At 56.6% G+C, this 18747-nt stretch overlaps 1 long non-coding RNA gene across 1 annotated transcript; it reads left to right on the top strand.

The window, feature by feature from the left end:
* The first annotated feature begins 7525 nt into the window (after nt 1-7525).
* On the top strand, nt 7526-11357 carry LOC127542962 (uncharacterized). The gene is made up of 9 exons (XR_007948942.1): nt 7526-7668; nt 7974-8073; nt 8575-8678; nt 8820-8918; nt 9157-9257; nt 9738-9833; nt 10247-10318; nt 10808-10941; nt 11295-11357. It is a non-coding gene; the product is annotated as an uncharacterized LOC127542962 (long non-coding RNA).
* The last annotated feature ends 7390 nt before the right edge of the window (nt 11358-18747 follow it).

Below are 18747 nucleotides of genomic sequence, written 5' to 3'. Positions count from 1 at the left end.
GGAATGAAGAATTGTGGAGACGAGGGGCAAAGATTCACAGGGAAATTAAGGGGGAAAAGATCAGGTCATGAGAAAGAGAAGAGAAACACGTAAGGCCTAAAAGATGGCAGGGTTACTGTGGCAGACAACCCACCAAAAAAATCAGAGGCAGATTTTCCCTCCCATGGAGATAAGGGACAGATTCCCCACGTGGCACCAGGGCCAAGATACCAGAGACAGAGAAGTGCTATGGAGATCGGGTTCAGAGACACTCCATGAAGATCAGGGCTGTAGTCTCCCAATAAAGATGAGATTTAGAGGCTCCCAATGGACATCAGGGTCCATGGAAATCATAGGCAGAGCCCCCAATGAGATCAGAGTCATAAACCCCCACTGTGGAGATTATGGTCTGAAATAATGCATGATCCCCTGGGGCATAGACCGCTTATGGAGACCAAGGGCTCAGACCCCCCCCCTTGGAGATTAGCAGCAGAGACACCCCATGGAAATTTGAGACAGAGATCCTGATGAAGATCAGAGGCAGACCTCTCATGAATCTATGGGTTCCAGACCACCATGGAGTTCACGAACACAGACAACCCATGGAGATCAAAGGCAGAGACCACGCACAGTGATAAAGGTCAGAGATCCCCTCTCAGAAACCAGCACAAGGACTCTCAAATGAGATAAGAGACAGACCTATGGAGGTCATAGTTAGAGACACACCATGGACATCTGGGAAAGTGTCCCCCATGGAAGTCTGAGTCAGAGAACCCCAATGGAGATCATGGTGTGAGATTCACTGACAGATGATGGATAGAGAGTAGAAGACCAACGAAAAAGAAGAAATAGTAGAAGGGAGAAGCTGTGGGTGTGGAAAAGTGGGACAAACATTCACAGGAAATCGGAGGAAAGTTCAGGTCATGAGGAAGGGAAGAGAAACATGTAAGGAATACTAGGTGGCTGCATTATTGTTGGTGAGACCCCACCAAGGAGGTCAAAGGCAGAGAGAGATCCAAGGACATCAGAGCCACAGAGCCCCCATGGAAATCAGGGGGAGAGACCCCGTACTGATAAGAGGTAGAGGTTTACAGGAGTAGAAACTCCCCATGTAGATCAGGGTCAGAGACCCCATGGAGTTCAAAAGCACCAAACACATATGGAAATCAGGGCTAAAACTCCCCATAGGGATGAGAACAAATCGCCCATGGGATAGAGAGCATTCGTGGAAATTGGGGATGAAGACACCTAATAAGATCAGAGACAGATGCCCTACGGAGATCCTATGGGAGACCCCCCCCCCAGGGAGATCAGATTCAGAGACCACGAAGATCAGGGGCAGAACCCCCAGGGCTTAGAAAGTCTGCATGAACAAAAAGGATGGACATGCCCTAAGGAGATCAAATGAAGAGACCAACCATAAAAATGAAGGTCAGAAGCCCCCTATTGAGATCAGAATCAGAGATCCTTCCTAGAAATCATGGTTTCATGTCCCTAGGGCACAGTCCCCATATTGAAAGCAGGGGCAGAGACCTCACAAGGACATCAGGACTGAGACCCCTGTGGATCACAGGATGAGATGGAGAGGTAAGGGATAGAGAGCTCAAGACCAGTGAAAAAGGAAAGATGGTGGAAGGGGCAGGAGAGTGTGTGGAGATACAGGGCATCTCTTCGTTTTCATTGTTCTCAGCTCTTTATCGCTCATCTCTTAGCGGATCTCACGCTGTGATCTCCATGTTGGGTCCCCGTCCTTGATGTCCATGGAGGGGCTCTGCCCCCTAGGGGATTTCTGCCACAGATCTCTATGGGGCCATCTTTGTCCATGACCTCCATGGCTGGTCTCTGCCCCTGTTTTCCATGGGGATTTTGCCATTGATATGGATGGGGGGTCTCTAATAGTAATCTCCATGTGTGATCTCTACCTCTGGTCTCCATAAGAAGACTCTGCCCTGGGGGTATTGGATCCTGATCTCCGTGGGTGATCTCTAACCCTGACTTCGCTCTGGCAGTGATCTCCATGAGAGTTCCCTGACCCTGATTTCCGTTGGGATATTTGAACTTGATCTCCAGGTGGGTTTTCATACCCTGATCTCCACATTAATTCACTGACCCTGATCTCTATGCTGATTCTCTTACTGAGATCTCCACAAAGGGTTTTTGACAATGACCTCCATGGGGGGACTTGCTGTTGTTCATCTCCATGGGGGTTCTCTGCCTGGGAAATCTTTGATGGGGTTTCTGCAACAATAAACCTTTCTCTTTTTTCTTGCACATTTCTACTCCCTTTCCCATGACCTGATCTTTTCCCCCTAATTTCCCTGTGAATCTTTGCCCCTCATCTCCACACACTCTGCTGCCCCCTTTCCCCTTTTCTTTTTCGTTGGTGCTCAGCTCTCAGTCCCTCATCTCTTTATCCATCTCACCCCATAATCTACATGGGGGTGTATGACTCTGACACCTTGATTTCCATGGGTGACTTCTTATGTTTATCTCCTCGGGGGAAGTTCTCTACCCATGATGTCCATAGGGGGTATGTGCCCCTTGTCTCCATTAGAGCTCTGCAGTAATCTCTATCAGTATTCTGTGGGATAGATCTCAGTGGGGGAGCCTCTACCCTTGATATCCATAGCAAGATCTGCTCTGATCTCCATAGGGGATCTCTGATTCTGATCCCCATGGGTCTTTACCCATTATTTCAATGTGGGGTCTATGACTCTGAACTCCATGGCAAGTCAATGCACTTGATGTTCACGGGGGAGTCTTTGCTCCTAAAATACATGAAGGGACTCTCCCGCTGATCTCCATGTGGGTCTCGATCCCTGGGGGAGTTTCTGACACTGATTTCCATAGGTGTCTCTGATCCTGAGCTCCATAATGGAACTCTGACACTGATCTCCAGGGGGGTCTGTGTGACCGATTTCCATCTGGCATCTCGACCCCTGCCGTCCAGGGGACCTCTCTGCTCCTGATCGCCACTGGGGGATCTTCTACACTAATCTCCATTGGGATCTCTGACCCAGATTTCATGGAGGGTCTGTACCCCTTAATACCTTTGCCTCTCATCACTATGGGGATCTCTAGCCCTGATTTCCATGGGCACTCTTTGCCTCTGATCTCCATGGGTTTCACTATTCCTGATTGCCTTGTTGGGGCCTCTGCAACAATAATCCTTGCACCTCCTTTCCATTATGTGTTTCTCTTCCCTTCCTCATGACTTGATCTTTTCCCCTAATTTCCCTGTGAACCTTTGCCCCTCCTGTCTACTCATTCTGCTGCCTCATTCCCATCTCTTCTTTTTTATTGGTCTTCAACTCTCAGTCCCTCATCTCTTCATCCATCTCACCCCATAATCTACATGGGGATTTGAAGAAAGCCAGAACTCTGGAGAAGAATACAGTAAAATAAGGAATTGATAAGACAATGGTTATCTAGTTTGGCGTGGTGATGAATAGTTCTCAGGTTCAGTATTTAGTATTTACTATAGTTCTATAAGATCCATACCTTCAATGATGTATATAATAGGATGTATAATATGTATATAATAGGATGTATAATGTGTATAGAATAGAGTATATAAGAGCCAACAAGGAGCGGACAAAGGAGACATTCCATCTTTGCTCAAGCTCCTGGTGGCTCTCCTGTTTTCTCCACTGAGACAAGGCCTGTCTGAAGGGCCTCCAGAAAGCTAGCCTAGCCCCAGGCAAGGAGATAGACTGTGAAGGAGATAATAAAGAATTTGGGCTTTATCCCTGGCTATTCCTGTGGTGATTACTCAGCTGAAACAAAGGCTGCTCCAAAGACCTTCAGAAAGCTAACAGATCAAAACACATGGAGATCAGGGACGGGGAACCCCCAGGGAAATCAGGATAAGAGACCACCCTTGGAGACCAGGGGTAGAAACACCACATGGAAACCAGAGGCAAAAAGCCCCACTAAAATCTGAGACAGACCTGCTATGAAATTCAAGAGGCAGAGAACACCATGGACATCAAGGTATACCTCCCAATGCATTTCAGGGGCAGAGACCCTCATGGAGACCTGGGAAACAGAACCATGAAATTCAGGGACCTAGGCCTCTCGTGAATATCAAGTGTAGGGACCCGCCCCCATGGAGACCAGGGTCAGAAACCACCTGGAGAGATCAAGGTAGAGCCCTGATGGGAATGAGGGGTAGAGACCAAACAAGGAGATCAGCACACACATGAAGAACAGTGCAGACCCCTCATAAATATTAGGGACACAACCCCTATGGATATTCGAATCACGGACCACCCCCCTACCCTGGAAATCAGGCTTTGAGACCCCCTAGGGACATCTTGGGTCGAGAACCCACATAGGGATCAAAGTCAGAAAACCCCCATGGAAATCAAGGGCAAATCCCTCCATTCAGATCAGAGATAGACTCCCCATGGATAGCATGGGCAGAGACCCATCATGGAGATCGGCGGCAGTCCCCAGTCAATATCAGGTTCAGAGACCAGCCATAAATGTCAGGGACACTGACTCCCCATGGAGAACAAAGACAGAGATGGAGATCAGGAACAAAGAACCCTCATTTTGATTTGAGACAGACTCCTCATTGAGATCGGGGTCAGAATTTTGTATTGGAGAGGAATGCCGACCCCCATCCCCAAGGAGATCAGGGGCAGAGACCCCATGTCAGAAATCCCCCCAGTAATAGATTCTCCAGGGGAGATCAGGTCCACAAACTCCTCAGAGGCAGAGGTCGGACATTAAAGATGGGGACCCCCCCCGATGGAGATCATAGTGCGAGATCCCCTGAGAGAATGATAAAGAGATGAACATTTAAGAGAAAGAAAAGATGGTGGAAGGGAGCAGTAGAGTGTATGGAGATGAGGGGCAAAGATTTCCAGGGAAATTAGGGAGAACAGGTCAGGTCAGGAGAAAGGGAAGAGAAACATGTAAGGAATAAATGATGGCAGAGTTATGGTGGCAGAGAACCCCACCAAAGACATCAGTAGCGCAGACACCCCACAGAGGTGAGCAACAGCTATCCCACGTGGAGATCTGGGTCCATGACCACCCATGGGTAAAGAACCGCTATGGAGATCAGAGACTTACAGAGGAGATCAGGGGTATAGATTTTTCATAAAGGTTAAATTCAGGGACTCCCCGTGAAGATCAGGTTAAACCCTCTCATGGAGATCAGAGGCAGAGACTCCTCATGGAGATCACAGCTAGGGACCCCCCCCATGCAGATAAGGGGCAGAGACCCATTACGGAGACCAGGGTCTGAGACCCCTCTAGAGATCAGGGTCAGAGATGCCCCTGGGGCAAAGACCCTTCATAGACATCAAGATCAGAGACCCCCATGTATATTACGGGGAGAGATGGATGAAGAATTGAGGGATTAGGACAGCTAGGGGGCACAGTAGACAGAGCACTAGCCCTGAAATCACAAAGGACCTGAGTTCAAATGTGACCTCAGACACAACACTTCCTAGCTGTGTGACCCTGACAAAGTACTTAACCTCAATCGCCTCAGCAAAAAAAAAGAAAAAGAAACAAAAGAAGAATTGAGGCATATGGTGATCATGGTCAGAGACCCCCATGGAGATGAAGAACAGTTTCCCCAGGAAGATCAAATTCCGACTGGCCATCAAAATCAGGGTCAGAAATGCCCCATCGAGATCAGGGATGGAGACCTCTATGGAGGTCAGACACACAAAAGCCCAGTGCAGATGAATGTCAGAGACCAGCCATGCAAATCAGGGGCAAAGGGTCACCAATGAAATCAGGGTAAAAGATCCCCCCCCCCCCAATAGAGACAATTGTCAGAGACTCACTAAGGAGATCAAGCTCAGCGACACCCTGTGGATATCAGAGACACACACCCTCAAGGGATTAGCGGTAGAGGTCCCTCATAGAAATCAGGGACAGAGTCTTTACATGAGAGATCTTTGTCAGAGACCCATTATGGAGATCAGGGTCACAGACCCTCTTTGGAGAGCAGGGCCAGAGACCCCCTATGGAGCTCAGGGTCACAGACCCCCTATGGAGATCATCATCAGGGATCCCCCACAATGAGATCAGTGTCAGAGATAAATTATGGAGATCAGGGTCAGAGATCTCCCATAGAGATCAGGGCCCAAGCCTGCCCAGGGGCAGACTGAGAAGCAGACCCCTTCTGGAAATCAGAGACAGACCTCCCCCCATGCACATGAGCCTCAGAGTCAAAAACAGACCTTTCCTAGAGATCGAATTCAGAGACCACCCAGGAAAATCAAGGTCGGAGACCCCCCATGAAGAGCAGGGTCAGAGACCCCCCATGGAGAGCAGGGTCAGAAACCCCTACAGGGGCAGAGACCCCTCGTGAACATCCAGGAAGAAATGAGGAACTGAGAGCTGAAGGCCAAGGGACAAGAAGAGACGGTGGAAGGGGCAGCAGAGACTGGAGACGAGGGGCAAAGATTCACAGGGAAACTGGGGGGAAAGGTTCAGGTCACGGGGAAGGGAAGAGGAGCAGCTCAGGAACAGCAGGGGCTGGGGTCACAGAGGAGACCGGGGCAGCCCCCCCCCAGAGAAGCCCTTCTCCCAGCCACATCTCCCCGTCCCACAGCACAGGGGTCTCCCGCCCATCCCTGTGAGGGAGGAAGCTGGGAAGCGTGAGTCTGCAGCAGGCCTTCCCAGAAAGCGGCCCTTGTCTGAGCAACATCCCCAAGTGTACGAGACTCACTGCCCCCACTTTCCTCCTTCACAGGAACTGGGGGAGCCCCTTGAGGTGGTGAATGCGGGGATGTGGCGGGGACAAGGGCTCATGTGGGGAGGGAAGCCCGGGCCACTTGGTCTAGACTCTGCCCCCACTTTCCAACTTCTCAGAGACAGGCTGTAGACCCCTGGGGCTCTGGGAACTGGGAGGGGGGGAGGCCCACAAGAACGTGGGGGTCTCCAGCCCAGCGGGTCTGTCCTGGGAGCCCCTCTGAGTTAGGCCTGAAGAAAGCAGGTGGGAGACAGGGCGGGCTCCCTGGCTGTCCTGACCCAGACTGTGTGCCAGTGGGCTCAGGGGCAGCAGGGGCTCCGAAGGCTCCCCCTGCCCTGGCTGGCTCCCTGCCTAAGGGCTACAGTTTCCCAGCAGCCCCAGGGGCGCCCCCTCTGCCTTCCCCAGGGCCCCTGGGATTTGCATTGCCATTGGGGAGAGGAGGGATCTGGCTGTTTCCTGAGCCTGACCCCTGAAGGGGCTTCCAGTTCGGCTCCCCTCCAACCCCCCCAGGGCGGGCCCCGCTTTCTCCCTTGTGCCCGCGCCCTTTCCTGTGTGAGTGTTTTATGTACCATCTGGGGGTCCTGCCACGGGGGGTGGCGGGGAATTGTCTGGGCTGGGCTGCCCCCCCCAGGAGAGATCCAGAGACCTGGGTCCTGCTCTAGCTGGGGGAGATGGGCCAAGAGGGTGTGTCCGGGTCTGGGGGAGGGGCCAAGCCTGCCCCGCCCATCCCCCTTGACACAAGCAGGAGATTCAGGCCATTGGGCCCCGCCCCGCCCTGTGACCTGGTGGGTCACAATCGATGATGTCACCGCCAGACTCCATTGGCCACAGTCCTGGGGGTGAGGCGTCTGGGGCTGCCCAGAGCTGCCCGTGCCCAGCCTGGTGTCATCTGGGCCAGCCTCGGCTCCCGCCCGGAGCTAGGGAGCAGGCCGCGGGCAGCAGCGCCAGTGTCTGTGCCACCTGAGAGAGTGAGTGCCCCTCGCTCCCGGCTCCCGGGGCCTGGCTTCCTGGGGCCTTGGGGACCCAAGGGGCGGGGGCTGAGACATGGGGCAATGGACGGGCAGGAGGGCTCTGGGGTCCTGGGAAACTCTTCAGGGAGCGGGTCCTGTGCCCCTTCCCCAGGCTCATGGAGGCCCGGGCTGTACGGGCTGGGGGGGGGGGTCACCCGGGTGGGGATGCGGGGAAGGCCCCCGGGACCCCTGAGAGCCGAGGGGCAGAGCTGGGCCCGAGCGTCCCCGGGTGCCCTGGGGGGCCCCTGCTCTTTGTCCCCCAGGAGCCTCCAGTGCGGATAGTGCCCCAAGATCCCCCATGGCAGCTGCAGAGGAGCCTTAGCCCAGATCTCCAACGTGACAGACTGCCGTTCTCCTCCCCAGGTACCCAGCAGGGGGCGCCATTGGGGATGTGGCGGGACAAGGGCTCATTTGGGGAGGGAAGCCCAGGCCCCCTGGTCTGGAGACTCTGCCCCCCCTTCCACTTTCCCAGGGACAGGGTGTAGTAGACCCCTGGGGCTGAGAGAAATGGGAGGGGGGAAGGCACACAACCAAGGGGCTTCCAGGTCCGGCTCCCCCCCAGGGCGGCCCACTTTCTCCCTTAGGTCTGCACCCTTTCCTGTGTGAGTGTTTTGTGTACCATCTGGGGGTCCTGCCCCGGGGGGTGGCGGGGAATTGTCTGGGCTGGGCTGCCCCCCCCCCAGAGGCCCAGAGACCTGGGTCCTGCTGTAGCTGGGGGAGATGGGCCAAGAGGGTGGGTCTGGGACTGGGTCTGGGGGGAGGGGCCAAGCCTGCCCCGCCCATCCCCCTTGACACCACCAAGTGGCCATTGGCCCCGCCCTGACCTGTGACCTGGTGGGTCACAATGGATGATGTCACAACCAGGTTCCATTGGCCACAGTCCTGGGGGTGAGGCGTCTGGGGCTGCCCAGACCTGCCCTGCCCAGCCGGGGTGTCAGCTGGGCCAGCCTCTGCTGCCACCTGAGAAAGTGAGTGCCCCCGGCTCCGGGCCTGGGACTGCTTGGGGACTGAAGGGGCGGGGGAGGAGACGCGGGGCCATGGATGGGCAGGAGGGCTCTGGGGTCCTGAAAGGGAGCGGGGCCTGCAGCGTCCCGTCTCCCTCTCCCCAGTCTCATGGAGGCCCGGGCTGTAGCTGCTGCCAGGCTGCTTGGAAGTCACCCAGGTGGGGATGCTGGCAAGGCCCTCGGGACCCTAGAAAGGCCGCTCTGGTGAGACTGTGTGGGCCGGGCCGGGGGGGGGGGGAGGAGGGGGGGGGAGGGGGACTTCCCCTTGCCCTGGGAGGAGGAGGCCCCTCTCCCATCTCGGGTGGCCTCGGCCTCTCCCCTGCCCCGGGGCCCAGCTCTCTGCGGGGGGGTCTGCCCCGGGACCCCTGAGAGCCGAGGGGCAGAGCTGGGCCCGAGCGTCCCCCGGCTGCCCTGGCGGGGGCCCCTGCTCTTTGTCCCCCAGGAGGCCTCCAGTGCGAATAGTGCACCAAGATCCCCCGTGGCAGCTCCAGAGGAGCGTTAGCACAGATCTCCGCCGAGACCAACTGCCCTTCTCGTCCCCAGGTACCAGCAGGGGGCGCCCCTCCCAGAAGCCTCGCTGGGGCCCCTGTTGGAAGCCCGTCCCCCGTGCCCCCCCCCACGTGCCATGGCTATTCCCTCACACATACACCCCCCCCCCCGCTCACGGGGACCTACACACAGCACACAAGGCTTCCCCTAGAGAACAAAAGCCACATCTCACCCTCAGAGCAAAAAGTCCCCAAGGCACATTCACCCCGAACACACACACACGTACACACACACACACACACAGACACACACACACACACACACACACACACACGGGGCACACACACACACACACACACACACACACACGAATCCCCGCCCCCCCATGCACATGGCACACACTCCCAGAGCCAGCTTCCCCGTGCCAGGCCTGCTCTTTCCCTGGGCCCTGAAGCCCCATCAGTGGGACAGGCGTGTGGGGGTGGGGCCAGGACCCCTGCCCGGCACTGTTCCCACCCCCCCTGCTCTTTACAGACACATCAGAAGTTGCCTGCTCCCTGACAGCTCCCATCAGACCCAGCAGCTGTGAGGAAGAGAACCACTGAGGTGGCTTAGGAAGAAATGCCCGAGGTAGGAAGCGTTGCCCAGTCGTTTGGCCTGAGCCCTCTGCTCTGCCCCTCCGAGGGTGCCCGGCCCCCTTGGCCCGGAGCCGGGCGCCCCCCGCTGCCCCGGGGAGGCGTCCCTCGGGGGCCGGCAGCCAGTCCCTCCCAGAGTCCTCCGCACGGGCAGGGGGGCTTCCCGCATCTGCTTTGCAGAGGAGGGGCCGAGACCCGGAGCTCAGGAGGGCCCATTGGCCGGGGGGCCGCCCCCAGCTTGGGACTCGGGAGCCCCGCTTCACAGAGTGCAGGCCTTCTGGTGCCCAGTGCGGTGGGGGGGCGTTCCGGCCCCCTGTGGTGCGGTGGGGGACGTTCCGGCCCCCCGTGGTGCTGTGGGGGGGATCCAGAGCCCTTGGTGACCGAGGCTCTCTCTCCTTCTCCCCCCAGGAATGACAATCTCTCTGCTCTCGCACTGCCCGGGCAGGACTGGCCCTAATTGTGCAACTTCCTTCCTTCCTGGTGGGTGACCTGGGGCAAACCTCTCCCTCCCTGCGCGGGCTCCCCTTGTGCCCTCTGTAGAATGGGGCTGCCATCCCGGTAGCCGGGTGCCCGGCGCCGCCCTGCCAGGGGGGCTGTGCGTGCCCCGAGATGCCAAGGAGCACCGCCCGTGGGGGCTGCCCGCTCTGAGTGAGGGCTCTCTTGAGAGGCCGCCCCATGGCCCCGTGGGCCTGCGCTGAGAGGGGGCAGCCCCGCCTCCCGGGCCGGGTGGCCTCTGGGCCGCAGCCTCTGGGGGCTTGGCCCAGTCGCCTTGTGGGCAGCACCTCCCCTCCCTGACCTGGGCTCCCCACAGGGGGGCCCTCCTTTCCCCGAGGGGCCCCCAGCTCCTTCCCCGACCCCGGGCCCAGGGCTCCCAGAGGGGCGTCCCCACCTTCGGGGCACACACGCAGCCCCCGGGCAGCCCGGGCTTGTTCCTCAAGGGGCCCTGGCGGGGGCTGGGGTGTGTTCCAGAACTAGAGGCAGAAAGCAGCCCTGCTGGACCAGAAGCAGCACCTTTCTGTGGGGCACAAGGACCACCAGACATCGGGTCAGCTGAGGCATGGTCCGCTAGGACCCAGCCCGACTGCTGCCTGCTCAGACCCTGAGTAAGTAGGGCCTGGTCTGGCTGGGCAGCAAGGGGCGTGGGGGGATGGGGGGTTGGGGGGCCTCCTCTGCCTGCCCGCCACCCCCAAACATGGTCTACCCCAGACGGGGGTGCCAGCCTCTGGGGGTGCCGGCCTCCCAGGGCAGAGGGCAGAGGGGAGGGCCGGGCCCCTGCCGCACGCCCTGACCCCTTGGCACTCTGGGGGTGTGGGCTCCCCGTGCCCCCTCCTCCCTGGGCCCCGAGGCTGCTGCCGTCGGGCAGATGTGGCCCCGGACCCGCAGAGCCGCTCCCCTTCCCGTCTCCCGCCGAGCCTCCCCTGTGCCCCCCCCCCTGATGGCTGTCCTTGTCTCCCAGGTGCCCGGGCGGCTGCCTCTGTGAGGCGTGATGCATCTGGTCAATAAACACGCCTCTGAGGAACCCACTGTGTGCCGAGAGGGTCCTTGCGCTCTGGGGGGCGGGGGCGGGGGGGGGGGAACATGAGCTTGGGCCAGCAGGGAGCTGGGACCTTTCCCAGGCGCAGACAGCTCCAAGGAGGCCCGTCTCCTTCAGGGCGATTCTCCCCAGGAAGTCCTCCGCCTCCGGCTCCTTCCTGCCCCCGCCGGGCTGCCCCCCTGCCCCGGGGCCTGGTGTCTGCCCACAGGGGCCTCCCTCCCCGCCCCCTCAGGGACTCCCAGGCAGGACTGATGGGGCAGGGGGAGCTGCCCCCCCACGGAGGTGCCCCCGGGTCTGCAGCCTCATCCCTGGGGAGCCCAGAGACCCGAGCTCTCCCTCACAGCCCTGGGCCTCTCCCTCCCCACTCCCTTCTCCCGCCACTGTCTCCTTCCCCCCTCTGGGGCCAATCACATCTGGGGCTGACCTGCCTGTCACCTGGTGCCCCGCCCCCTCGCTCAGTCCCTGGCCTCCCCTGGGTCCCCCTCTGAGATGTTGGACACCCGGCTCTGCGCGCGCCTTCTCACCTTCCCGCCTGGTCCCGCCCAGGCCCGAGTCCCAGAGGCCGCCCTGTCCCGGACCCTTTGGCCCCACTTCCTCCTCAATTCTGGCCCAATGCGGCCTGAAGTGTTATCCCGGAGGGGGGCCTGAAGTATTACTCCGGAGGGGGCGCCTGAAGGATTACTATGGAGGGGGGGCCTGAAGTATTACTCCTGAAGGGGGGGGGCCTGAAGTATTACTGCAGAGGTGGGGCCAGAAGTATTACTCCTGAAGGGGGGGGGCCTGAAGGATTACTCCTGAAGGGGGGGGGCCTGAAGTATTACTGCAGAGGTGGGGCCTGAAGGATTACTCCTGAAGGGGGGGGGCCTGAAGTATTACTGCAGAGGTGGAGCCTGAAGGATTACTCCGGAGGGGGGCCTGAATGATTACTCTGGGGGGTGCCCAAATTATTACTGAGGGGGCTGAATTATTCCTCCGGGGGATGCTCTTCCTCTTGCTTCCCCCTTCTTGGCCTGGGGGATGCCCAAAGATGTCCCCCATTTCATACACGAGCCTCTGGTTCTCTCTCCTTGCCCTCGCTGGCTGCCCCAGGGCTTTCCCCCTGCCTGTGGGCCGCAGGTCCATCCCAGGCCACATGACCACCCAACCCCCACCTTAGGTACCACCCCCCAAGCGCCGCCGGGGCTGCAGTGGGTGCAGCGTGTGGCCGGGAGCCCTCCCGCTTTCTGCCCCAAGCAGCCCCTTCAGGATGTCCCGGGCTCCCGCGTAAGGCCGGGTTCGTTCCCAGCACACGCGTGTTGGGCGCCGGCGGCGTGCCCCGGGCGCGGCCTCCCCTGACCGCCAGGCGGAGGAGTCCATGTGTGAAGCCGCCCAAGGGGCGCGGCTGCCGGGCTGGAAACCCCCTCCCTTGGCTCTCTGTGTCCCCGCCTCGGGGCCAGAAGCCCCATTCGTTGGGGGATGGGGAAGGCGCCCCTGCAGGCACCCAGAGCACTTTTCCAGGCTTTGCCCGGTAGCGCCCAGTGGGAGGCAGAGTTCCCCTCTCTCCGTGGGCCCCGCCCTTGCTTGGGGACAGATGAGCAGCAGCGGTGGGAAGGCCTGGGGACGCTGAGTCTGGAGGGGAAGGGTCTGGGGGAGGGGGGGCTCAGGAGCTCTGTCCACCTGGAGCTGAAGGGCTGTCCTGTGAAATGGGCATGAGCCGTGTTCTGTGTCGCTCCGGGACCAAGAGCAGCACGTGAGGTGACCCGCTAAGGTGATGTCAGCTGGGGGGGGGGGAGCCTACTGCCAGGCCAAGTGGGCTGCCTGCCAGTCCTAGCACCCCTGAGCTGCCCAGAAGTACAAGTTGCTTGTTCAGGCTCCTGTGGAGAAGCGCAGGTTGCATCTCAGCCTAGAAGCTCTCTGAGGTCCCTGTCCCCAGCAGAGTGTCTCAGTGAGGTGCCCTGTAAAGAGCCCTGGGCCTGCTTCCAACTGGGCCAAACAGGTGGGCTTTAGGGTGGGCAAGTTCCAATGGAGTTTAGGGCACGTTGGGGGCCCCGGGCTTTCAATTCTGCCCGGTGTAAAGCGGACCTCGGCGGGGAGGCCTGCTGCTGGTTGGTGTGAATGCCCTGACAGAGACGGAGGGCATCTCTTGGATGGATCTCATATCCTAGCCCAGGGGACTGGTACATCCCTTCTCCCCATTTACCATCTTCTCCCATCCCCAACTTCCGTGGATTGGGTCTTAGAATTCAGGTGCCACCTCTTTTCCTCCTTGTGTCCAGCTTGGGATCAGCAAAGGTCTGGCTGAGGGGCAGCTGAGAATTCTAGGTTGCAAGGCAGGGCAGGAGAGCACTCTGGGCACCTGGGCAGGAAGGACCAACCTGGAGAGCCGCACAGAGCGGAGAGAACCGTTTTCTTGGCCTTCCTTTGGGGCCAATGATTCATCTGGAAAAGTTCACATTTGGGCCGACAGTTCCCAGGACCCGCACCGGCTTCCTTCTGCCGACCCCTCTGTAAAATGGGAACTCGATTCCTCCTGCTTCCCTGACCCCCACTCCCAATGAGATCCTTTAGAAGCCTTTCCCCTCATTTCTTAGAGCTCCGTGGTATTCCATTGCGTTCATCAACCACCACTTGTTCAGCCAGTCCCCAATGGAGGGGCACCGCCTCAGTTTCCCATTTTTGCTACCACTAAGATGTTTTTGTACCTAGGGGTCCTCTCCCTGTATCTCTTCATGGTATAAGCCAAGTATCGTTGGCATTGCCAGTTTACCGGTCCCGTGGGGCAGCGCTCCGAATTGCTTTCTTTCTGGGAACGGAGTGATCAGACCCGTTCCGAGCTCCGCCGATGGGCGGAACATCCATGTCCCTATTTGCTCGCGGCCCCTCCGGCTTCTGCCATCTCCTTCTGTGTCCCAGCTAGGCCGATCTGACATCGCCCCACATTTCACAGCCCCGATCTTCATCTCCCCACGACCTCCCTTTCTGCCCTTCGGTTCTCCCCTCCCTGGATTCTAATCCCCTCCCTGGATTCTAATCCCCTCCCTTCTCTATCTCAAGGCCCCGGTGAGTCAACTCCACAGTAATCTCTCCTCTAGCGTCTCTCGCCCCCCTGGCCCCCTCGGTGACCACAGCTTGCCACACTGCAGTCCCGAATTTCTCCCACCATCTACCTCCCTGACTGCTATGCTGACACCACGAGACGGAGCCGGGGGGAATCAGAAAACCCCTGTGATTCGGATCTGTTCCAAACATACCCAGCTTTCGCCGGAGCTCGGCCAATATCCCGTTGCTACCTAATCAAGCCGCTAGCTGCTGGGCCACGGTTCAGTGACTTGGGTAGGGTCATGCAGCTAATAAGGGTCTGAAGTCATCTGGGACTCAGGTCTTCCTGAGCGTTTTCCACTGCGTCCCCCACCAGGATGCAGGCACACATTTGCGTATTCTCTACATATACCTCCCCATGGATGGGCACTACATACAGGTACACATATGTACATCCATGTGTGTGCACACGCTTGCGTTCTTGTGCCTACACAGGGATTGCTGGCAGCCTGGGGACTTGCTGCCATTTTAAATTGAAGCAGCCGCAGAGTGCCTTTCATAATGTGAAATGAATGTGAATACTTTTAAAGAAAACGCACCCACGAGGGAGGACGAGGGAGGACGAGGGAGGACGAGGGAGGACGAGGGAGGACGAGGGAGGACGAGGGAGGACGAGGGAGGACGAGGGAGGACGAGGGAGGACGAGGGAGGACGGCATTTCAGCTTCTGGCTACATTACTTGACGTCTTGGGGGGGGAAATTCCCGTTCCTAGGAAGCGTTTCCTGGCGGACCCACTGCCTTTCCTCCTATTCTTGATCCCCTTGGCTGTAAGCTGTGGTGTTCGGCCAGATTAGCTCAATTTTACTCAAGATGACACTGCCCTTTGGCCAGAAACGAAGGCCTTTCCAAACGAATGGGCCGCAAGCTCCCCTCAAAGGAGGGAACAAGGGAAAATGCTGTCTTGGGGCCTCATTTACTCTGCCATGTGCTGGGAATGTTTCCATTCTTATTCTCACCACGAATCCCCGGGTTCATTTGGAAAGGGAGGGGAATTGCCAGGCATCCCCTCAAAGCCAGGTCCAGTTTCTGCCTGGCCACGTGCATGGGAGTGGGGGGGGGGGCGAGACCGGCAAAGGATGTGCACCCACCTTCCTTCCAGTGGCAAGACTCGGAGCTAAGGGCTGGGCAGCCCGTGTGCTGCCCTGGCGTCCCTGAAACCTGAAAGGGGCCGAGTTAAGGAAGGCTCCAAGGCTTTGGGAATATCTCCTGTGGAGGCCATTGAGAATGCTGGAAACAATCGCCAAGCAGCGCCAGAAGCTGCAGTTGTGACGGACAAGCCAAGGTCCCCTGGAGCAGGGAGGGCCCCATCCCCTGCTTGTCCCGGGGCTAGGATAGTATGAAACATGACCACGGGCTCTGAAGACCGGGCAAGAGGAGCGAGCAAGAGAGAGGCAGACACAGAGCTCAGGGATTTCTACATTAGGGTTTGGAACCGGGTTAGACGCTGTGATCCATCAAAGGAGTCTGAGAAGGGGGTCGAAGAGGTAGGAGGACAAGCGGGAGGGAGGAGTGTTCGGAAAGCCCAGAGAGGAGAGTGTCGGTGAGGAGAGAAGGAGCTCGTGTCTGCCACTGGGACCCACAGCCTTTGCCAGTGGATCGGCAGCCTCTGAGAGTGACCCCCAGTGTCCAAGGCTGGGAGAAGGAGAATGGAACCTTTGGTTGTGGCGGTTTAGAACTCTGGCTATGTTGTAGAGAATTGTTTTGGTTGAATGATGAGACCAGAAGGCTGGTAGGAGAGAATTCAGAAGATAATGAGAGGAGAGGAAATGGAGGCACCGATTAAGATGAAAGTTTTTGAGTTCAGCCAGAAAAGGCAGACACGGGACAGTGAGGATGGAAGGGCAATAAGAGGCTTTTCGTTTAAGAACCCGAGAGCTAGAGGCCTGTTTGTATGCACTCACCTTGTCTCTTCCCAGATCCAGGAAACTGGAAGTGGATGAGATGGATCAACAGCTACTACTCTTGCTAATTCTCTTCGTCCAGGCTCCTAAAATGGTTTTTGTCTAAAGCTCAAATCCCCAAAGTCATGTTTATGAACTTTCTGTGTACTCTGAGTGGAGATGCTCCCCTTTGCTTCCTCCTCAATTTCTCTCTCTCTCTCTCTCCCCTCTTTCTCTCCTCTCCTCTCCTCTCCTCTCCTCTCCCCTCCTCTCTTCTCTTCTCTCTCTCTCTCTCTCTCCTCTCTTCTCTTCTCTCTTCTCCTCTCTTCTCTTCTCTCTCTCTCTCTCCTCTCTTCTCTTCTCTCTTCTCCTTTCTCTTCTCTCCTCTCCTCTCCTCTCTTCTCTTCTCTTCTCTTCTCTTCTCTTCTCTTCTCTTCTCTTCTTTTCTCTTCTCCTCTCCTCTCCTCTCTTCTCTTCTCTTCTCTTCTCTTCTTTTTCTCTCTCTCTTCTCTCCTCTCCTCTCCTCTCCTCTCCTCTCCTCTTCCCTTCTCTTCTCTTCTCTTCTCTTCTCTTCTCTTCTCTTCTCTTCTCTTCTCTTCTCTTCTCTTCTCTTCTCTCCTCTCCCCTCCTCTTCTCTCCTCTCCCCTCCTCTTCTCTCCTCTCCCCTCCTCTCTTCTCTTCTCTCCTCTCTTCTCCTTTCTTCTCCTCTCTTCTCTTCTCTTCTCTTCTCTTCTCTTCTCTTCTCTTCTCTTCTCTTCTCTTCTCTTCTCTCCTCTTCTCTTCTCTCTCTCCTCTTCTCTTCTCTCCTCTCTCCTCTCCCCTCCTCTTCTCTCCTCTCCCCTCCTCTCTTCTCTTCTCTCCTCTCTTCTACTTTCTTCTCCTCTCTTCTCTTCTCTTCTTTTCTCTTCTCTCCTCTTCTCTTCTCTTCTCTCCTCTCTCCTCTCCCCTCCTCTTCTCTCCTCTCCCCTCCTCTCTCTCTTCTCTTCTTTTCTCTCTTTTCTCCTCTCTCTCTTCTCTCTTCTTCTCTCCACTTCTCTTCTCTTCTCTTCTCTTCTCTTCTCTTCTCTTCTTTTTCTCTCTCTCCCCTCTTTCTCTTCTCTCTTCTCCTCTCCTCTTCTCTCCTCTCCTCTCCTCTTCTCTTCTGTTCTCTCTCTCTCTCTCTCTCTCTCTCTCTCTCTCTCTCTCTCTCTCTGTCTTCTCTCTTCCTATCTCTGTCTCTCTCCCTCTTCCTGTCTGTCTCTCCATCTGTTTCTGATTCACTATCAATCTGTGTCTACCCTTTTGTCTGTCTCTTGGTGACTCTGTCTCTCTCACTAATTCTCTGCGTATCCTTTCTCCTCCTCCCCTCTACAATATATTCACGTGCTTTACTTTGTCGGGCCGTTCCCCATTGGATGGGCACGATTTAGAGTTGACATTTCTTTGCCAGAGGAGAAAGTAATGCTGGAAGTACTTTTGTCCATGTGGCCCTTCCTCATTTTCCCCTCTTTGGGAATATGTGCCCAATAGTGCTATCACTACTAGAAGCTGTTAGCAGCACGCCTTCTAACGGGAGCGAGAGCATGTCTTGGTATATACAGGATACATATAAAGAGAACTAATCTTTAGAATCCAGGTTTTCAAGGCTGTAGTGTTTTTTTTTTTTTTTTTTTGGAGAGCCAGTGCCCATGTATAAGCCTCCTGATTGGTGAAGAGAATTCTACAGGTTGGTGGAGCTGTGACTGGTTAGAGCTGGCTCCAGAACTTCTTGGGAGAAAACCCATGGTTCCAGACATTCTCTGGGCCTAGCTCCCTCAGTGGGGGTAGAGGGGGCAGGGGGAGAAGAAAGATTTTGGAAGGTGCAGACATGTAGGGTGAGCTCGTTCTTCCATCCGTCCCTGATTTCAAGCTTGCATTTCTATAGATTTACAAAGATGATTTCCCTTTGACTGAGATGGATTCTTTCTCTCTTGCTTCCACTTGAAATCTTAGCTCACTCCCATCAGAAAAGCTTGTTCAGAAATGTACTTTCCTCCTAATCTGGATCATTTAGAACAGTGTATCCAATTTCTGGCAGGTGTTTTGCCTGGATATATGAAGTTACTTATTATCCACCATTTCCATGATCTTTTCTATAATCAGCACGTGGTGGGAAGGAGCCAAAGCAGATAACTGAAGCGACTAGCACCCAGGGAAGCGCTTTCTTTTCCTGGACCACCGATTTTGCAGGGAGAATATATAACTGTACCTCTCCTTATATAAAGCCAATCTAGCCCCTTTCTTAGAGCGTAGAGAAGAGGGCGCTTGCCTCATGGCCCTTCTCCTGCTCCCTGGGAGGAAGAAGCGGCAGTCTCCCTTGGAAAGGAGAGAAAACCAGCCTAGAATTAGCCAGCCAAGCTTCTCGCGACCTACATTTAGTTAACCCGGAAATAATCTT

This window comes from Antechinus flavipes, chromosome X (assembly GCF_016432865.1).
Source record: "Antechinus flavipes isolate AdamAnt ecotype Samford, QLD, Australia chromosome X, AdamAnt_v2, whole genome shotgun sequence".
NCBI lineage: Eukaryota > Metazoa > Chordata > Mammalia > Dasyuromorphia > Dasyuridae > Antechinus > Antechinus flavipes.
The sequence above is the reverse complement of the archived record's forward strand: the minus strand, read 5'-3'. Positions and strand labels throughout refer to the sequence as shown.